The sequence below is a fragment of the Aedes aegypti genome, chromosome 2 (assembly GCF_002204515.2).
Source record: "Aedes aegypti strain LVP_AGWG chromosome 2, AaegL5.0 Primary Assembly, whole genome shotgun sequence".
Lineage (NCBI taxonomy): Eukaryota > Metazoa > Arthropoda > Insecta > Diptera > Culicidae > Aedes > Aedes aegypti.
The window spans coordinates 42,679,622-42,686,510 of record NC_035108.1 but is presented as its reverse complement, the minus strand read 5'-3'; the positions used below and the strand labels follow the sequence as shown (position 1 = coordinate 42,686,510).

General features: G+C 36.8%; 1 long non-coding RNA gene across 1 annotated transcript; it reads right to left on the bottom strand.

The window, feature by feature from the left end:
• Nucleotides 1-4,704: 4,704 nt before the first annotated feature.
• On the bottom strand, nucleotides 4,705-6,521 carry LOC110675496. The gene is made up of 2 exons (XR_002499543.1): nucleotides 5,637-6,521; nucleotides 4,705-5,569 (listed from the first exon to the last, which is right to left on the bottom strand). It is a non-coding gene; the product is annotated as an uncharacterized LOC110675496 (long non-coding RNA).
• Nucleotides 6,522-6,889: the final 368 nt, after the last annotated feature.

Here is a 6,889-nt window from a genome sequence, read left to right as displayed (position 1 = left end):
TTTGACGTTGGCTTCGCATCACCTAAAAAACGCGATTACGGGTTGGTGCTGTGAAGTCAATAAATGGATTGGTAGCAAGTTCAGAGTTGCGCTTTGCATTTTGCGTTGTGAGAGGTTAATATTTGAATTTTGGAAGGATTGCGTTTTGAGGGTAGATGACAGCTAAACTGCATTAGTTATAGAAGAGATATAGAACGCAATGAGCAGCTCAATGGCTTGTGTTAGGTTGTGAAGATCTTGGAAAGCTATTTTGTGTGTTAAGTAATATTGAGATGCGTTATAGGAATCGCCTATCATGACATGCGTTCGGATTTGCTTTTCGTTTTGCATTTGTGTTGTGCATTTTGGTCATATACCATTGATGAGTTGTGTTGCGTTGAGGAGTGCTTACCGTATGGATGCCTATAAATATTTCTTTTTCTCAAGTCCTTTTGTGTTCTCACTTTGGCATCTCGAATAGGAACGAGGCATTCAATGATTTTTTGGAGTTTGCGCCTACAAAGTAAAATGAGATTCCACAAGGCTCTCGAAATTGCAAAAAAAACGGCATAAATTTACACAGAACCGATGAAAACATCAACAACTTCGTAATCCAGAGTTGATTCTTGCTGCACATTGGTGTTCGACAGCTATGTTTTTTTAGCCAAGGTCGTTGAGAAGTGATGAATCGTCGAAGTATGGATTGTGTCGTGAGTGAGTGCATGGTTCCACCGGTAGTAGACTCTGTTGTGAAAAAACCATTCTCATTAGGCTTTGTGCAGGAATACTGCATTTTATTGAAGTAGCAATCGAGTTCACGAGTCCACCTTAATTTCGAGTGACTTAGCCGGAAGTAGATGTGGCTTTTGGATGTGATTCCATCATGGTTCGTTGATTAGTTTTCGACTATGGATTCCGTGTCGCAGCTCAAAGATTTTTTTTTGACTGGCTATCAAACAACTTCACTGAGAGCACCAACCACCAATTAAGTAACAGATTACGCAATAACACATAGTCTTGAACAGCTTCGCTGAAAACATTCGCTTAAAAGCTGTTTCGCATCGTGAGGTATAAGTTGAAAATATTTTATGCACACCAGTACTTCCTAGCGGCAAAATGTGTAACATGTTTTACATGCAGTGCATAGTCATCGATCTAACGTGCAACTTTACCGAAAACAACAGATTGCAAATACCAATATTTAAATTTCTAATTGTCAATGCGCACAAGCGGTTCCTACTTGTAGAATACCGAACTAATCAAGCATGCAGCTCATAGTCCTAAATCTAACGAACAACTTTACCCGAGGACACCGTATTTCTAACTGTTCTGCGTGCGAGCCAAAAATTAAACCCAATAAATGCTGACTGGTTGACGACAAAAATCGATGCCAAAGCTATGTTTTTGATGTGCATAATATCAAGGGCTGTATGTTTTTCCCTTCATGAAAGTTTACGGCGATTTATTCAATTATTTCCCAAGCGAGAGCTCCGATCATAATTGCCAACTGAACGGGCCGTTCTTGAGCAACAGCTGGCTCTTGCTCGCAAGTTCATTGACTACTGCGCTCTCGTTCACTTTTGGCTCGCGTTTAGTTCAAAATTCTTCACTGGGGAGTCGGAAAACAAAGTTCTTGAGCTAGCAACATCACGCTTGTTGCATATTTCCATCGAAGAAATTTTAATTTAATTCAGAATTGTTTCTGAGATATAAACGTCCAAAGTTTGAAATTTACTATTTTTGGACTTTCTTTATATTTGTTTTACAGTCGACTATCCACATCTCGATATCTCTCCCTATGTCGATGATTGCTTCGGTCCCTTCATTCTGCATACGATTTCTCTCTCCATATCTCGATATCCTCCATATCTCGATGTGTTCCTGTTAATTCTTTGTTTCCATTTTTCTCTCCATATGTCTATATGAACATTATCTAAGGTTACTAGACCAGATTTAAGCAATTCAGAACAATTTGGAAGCTCAAAATGAAGTTTGTTTGTTTATTATTTTCCAAGTAACGGAGTGACTTTCAATCTAGTATTCATTAAATTAATGTTCTTTGTCTCGATCTCTCCCTGTCTCGATGGTCTCTTCGATAACGAGATGTAGAGAGGCGACTGTATTAAAACTCAATAAAATTTTCTTTCAAAAATTCAAATGCACAAAAATCTAAAATTCGTTTGAATTTTGCGAAGTTTTAATATATTACTGGATATATGTATCTGTAATTGATTGTTGTATTTTTGGAACGTGGCAATTTTGGTATCTGCAGTGTTAACACTACGTGCTGGAATCCATTATTTTAATATTAGGTCATTCATCCAATAAGACTGCGAAAGTGCATTGAAACTGAATGAAGAATAAAAAAAATCTTTGTTGGTAATAACTTCATGAATACTCAACTAATTTTAAATTTTTTACATGCTTTTGAAGCTAATTAAGTAATTTTTGGAAGTCTTGATAATTCTTCTCAACATCACCAGAGCTCGCTAACATGCTCTAGAGTAGCGTGCTGTCTTTGCCTCTTTGTGAAAGAGCGAAAAATACTAAACAGAGAGGGAACAAAATATGAGCAAGGAAGATTCAGCACAAAGCACTACAAAGGTAAATTCCATCAAAAAATAGTCTTAGGAGAACTGGGGGTAATATGCCCATAGGGAGCAAAACGCGCCACCCTCGATTTGGACGAACAATGTTTTTAGAATGCTTTATTTCACCCTAGATCGTAGAAAATTCATAAAATGCTGCTTTCAATATATTTTTATGTGTTTTTCTCAAGAATATCGTTAAAAACGTGTAAAAACGTTTTTCGCTGTTTTCGTTGCAATTTTGTGCGATTTTCAAGGACATTTTTCAGTTCGAAAAATAACCAAATTTTTAAAACTATCGCCAAGAGCCAGCTTGTGCACTGTCATAGTTTGTATTACATGCGAAAAATATGTTAAATTTGCCCTAAAAAAGCTTATCGAAGAACCTAAACTTTAATCAACTTTGGGGGCAAAACGCCCACCCTTATTTCATAACACCAAAACATGCCGTTTTAATTCTAATGATACCAAACGCAATGCCACGTTGATGTTACGCACAAATTGGAACTTTACAAATGTACATTTGCGGCATCAACATGTATCCTATTATTGAACAACTAGCTAACCCGACGTGGCTAACCACGTTCCAACGAAATTTTAGAGCAAAATGCTACGTATAATCTTTCAAATAGCATGATACTGATGACCACAAAATCGCCTAAATTTATGTTCTGGCCATACTCCATCGAGCACGTGGGTTCAATACTGTTGTAGTGTTCTATTCTGTAATAATTATATCCTTATATGCTGTTGTAGTGTTTCTTTTTGTTGTGAAATATTTCAAAAGTTACAAAATCTTCTAGCATATTCTCCCGAATAGCTGCTACAAAGTAGTATGATTCATTGACATTTTTCAAAATCACAGTTGTGGTGATAAGACCATCGACTCAGGAAAATATCGAGTCATGGAACAGGATTTTTTTGGAAATCTACAATTTGTTTTAAGTATGCATCTAAGAGTCGATATCGAGTCATCAGGTATCAGGTATCAGAACGTCGGCTCAAGCGGCACGTTCCCCTCCAAATGGGAGATTTGTGCCATCACCATATGCAGCCTATCTCATCACTTACCTGAAAGGACTGGGAAAAGGAAGGAGAGAGGGAATAAGAAATGCGGAGAAGGAAAAAGGAAAAAAATACCCATGAGGGCAAAAACGCCAAGACGAAGAGGAACCGTAAGCTCATCAACAAAATTGATTTGATTGACTGCGTAGAACTAGAACTGATAGGGTAACCAATATAATTTGGACCCCTATATTTTTTGGACCCCCTTGGCCATTTTCCTGCAAATTTCCCAGTTTAAATCGAAAGACCAACTCAATTTGCATGCTATTTAGGAAGATAGGACTATTCCGCACTTGCATCAACCGTTTGTACAAAGAAAATGTTTTTATTTTATCTGAAATTAATTTAATTTAATCGGTGCATCCATGCAACCGTTACACAACGTTACACACAGAAATTGAAGCCGTCAGAAAGTTTCAAATGTAAACAAAAACGTTTTTCAAATTTCTGGACAAAAATTGTAGAATTTCTTCGGTTTTCCATTGTCGATCAATTGATTAAACTATGTGCAAGCATATTATACATCCAGTGTCATGGACTTTGTCGCCAAACGATAAAAAAATGCCGGGGGTACAAAATATATACTTTGAGGGTCCAAAATGTATTGTTGTGTCCAAAATAATGAAAAACAGTGCTTCACAATTCAATTATTTTCGACGTTTTTTGAATCCTACATGACCGTTTGGGTATTTTTATCTCGTAGAGAAAGTTTTTCTCTACATTTTGACATGTTCTTTGACTTGGTTACGCTGTGCAATTAATTAATTGGGACACAAAACTAAAATCACTTCCTTAAGGGGTCCAAAATACGACCGTTACCCTAGTCCTGTACAAATAAGCAGAAAATGTATACACAAAAGTGGTTTTGACAGTAAACTGTACTTGCAACAAAGGTTGAAAGGCAAATCATGATTGATTTGAGACGTAGTAGAGTAACTACGAAAGGGTGATTTCGATTAATGTCAAATGCGAACAGTTGTTTGGAGTTTGTAAAAAAAAAAAAAAAAAAAAAACTGTAAATTAATAAAACAAAGAATGCTTATATAAAAAAACGAATAAACACAAAATTCACTTATTTAGGCAATTCATTTATTTGATTTCAATTTCTGGCAAACAAAGTTGGCACAATATTTTTCAGTTCTTTTTCTTATTCTCTGAAAGCTTTAGAGTGATTTGAGTGAAACGGTAGAAAATTTTGTAATTGCATTTTTCCAACACCCGCAATGAGTTCTCGTCTACACCAATAACGAGAAATCTACGACCATCCGATCGATTTCGATTTAATGAAAAAACTCTCCAGTATCGGGTATCCAACCCAGTATTGAGACGGGCAATGTTCTTCAACACATCGTCAGGGCGGAGATGTTCTTTTATACATCGAGGAAACACTCCCACAAATCGTTGAAGTGCAGGAGGAGGCACAAAACATTTCACGGTGAAGCGAAAATCCAAGGTGGCTGAGCTCAGTTGATTGAGTGAACATTGCAGCCACTCCAGGCTAAACGAATCCACCGCCTCAATCCACAGATCACCACCGGAAAATCCAAAGCCGACAAATTTTGCCTGTTCTGCATTTGAGGGAATCAGGTCTTGAAGCGAGGCCAGTTCTCCCAAAAGGTAGTCCAAGAAGTTTTGATCAATTTTAGATTCACGACACACCAAAAGACGAAGATTTCCTTGATATTTCGATTTTTTTTCCTTGTTGGTTTGCGGACTTGTAGCAGCCCGTTTCCCTTTACGCATAACGTTGTTCACATCGGTGATGGTTGTATCTTTTGATGTAGATGGTAGATTTTCCGTTGGTATAGTGTTTTTCTCGGGGTTATTAGGAGTAACCGTAGTTTGCGACACGGAAGCCATGGAAATAGCTTCATCCCCACTTGAAGCAAGCAGACTATCGGTATCGCAGTTGGAATCCATGATGAATTAGTAGATAACTACAATAAATTCAACATCATGAGCTATTTTTACATTAGACATCATTATTTGAGGTGTTTTACTTACCAAATGGGAAAATATTTGATAGAAAATCGTTGCGAAAATATGTATTATATTATCGCGAAGATGAAGCACTGATCAAAGGAGCACGTGACTAATGACGATGGTCAATAAATCGAAATGAAATGCAGACAATTGCCTAGTGCACAATGTATTCGGGGATGATTGTATGGCAACGTGGAACTGATAGAAACAACACATTGTTGTTCACGGTCGATGTGGAGAAATAGCTTATACGTAATAGATAGCAGTAAAAGTATACTGTGGTTGCGCATTAATTCAAGGCGATGAATTTGCGATGTTTTCAGACACAATGGGTAGTAAATCTGAAGCGAATAACAAAAAATGAAAAAAAAAAAAGCTGTTCTCTGCGTAATAATAGACAGAACAAAAATGATGAAATCACACAGCCGTTCAGTTTAAAAAAAAAATAAAACGGCTGTGTGTTTTTATTTTATTGATCCGTCGACTATTATGGAGAAACCTGATTTTCGCAAAATCTGCGTGGCCCATGGTATGATGCAGAAGATCCCGCAGACGAATGGAAATTGTCTATATATACATACTTACAGTTTGCAGTTTACATTCAAACATCAATCTTAAGTATACCTCACCATCAAGCGTTTAGGCAAGAACGTAGTATTTAACACACATTTATGTAGAATTCTGCATTTTTGGAAGCTGCGCGACTATGGCGATGGTGGAAAATGACCCATAAATGCTGCGATTTTTCGATTTTCCGCAGTAATTCACAAACAACTTTTGTTTTATTCTCGAGATTCAACACTGACACATATTATTAGACTATAAACACTATTTAAATAAATAGAAAATCAGAAGAAATGAACTATTTCTCGAAGAAGCCGATCACAAAGGACCGACCATCCTACTTCACAGACAAATCGTCTACAATTGTTGTGAAATATTTCAAAAGTTACAAAATCTTCTAGCATATTCTCCCGAATAGCTGCTACAAAGTAGTATGATTCATTGACATTTTTCAAAATCACAGTTGTGGTGATAAGACCATCGACTCAGGAAAATATCGAGTCATGGAACAGGATTTTTTTGGAAATCTACAATTTGTTTTAAGTATGCATCTAAGAGTCGATATCGAGTCATTAAACATCATGGAGGTTTCGCTGTAAATTCATAAAATCGTATATTTGGCGAACATTCATCTCATTCATCTTCATCTTGCTTTTAAATATGTCAAACTCGTTTTGAAACTGAGTTGGAACTGGAGAAACCCGTTTCAC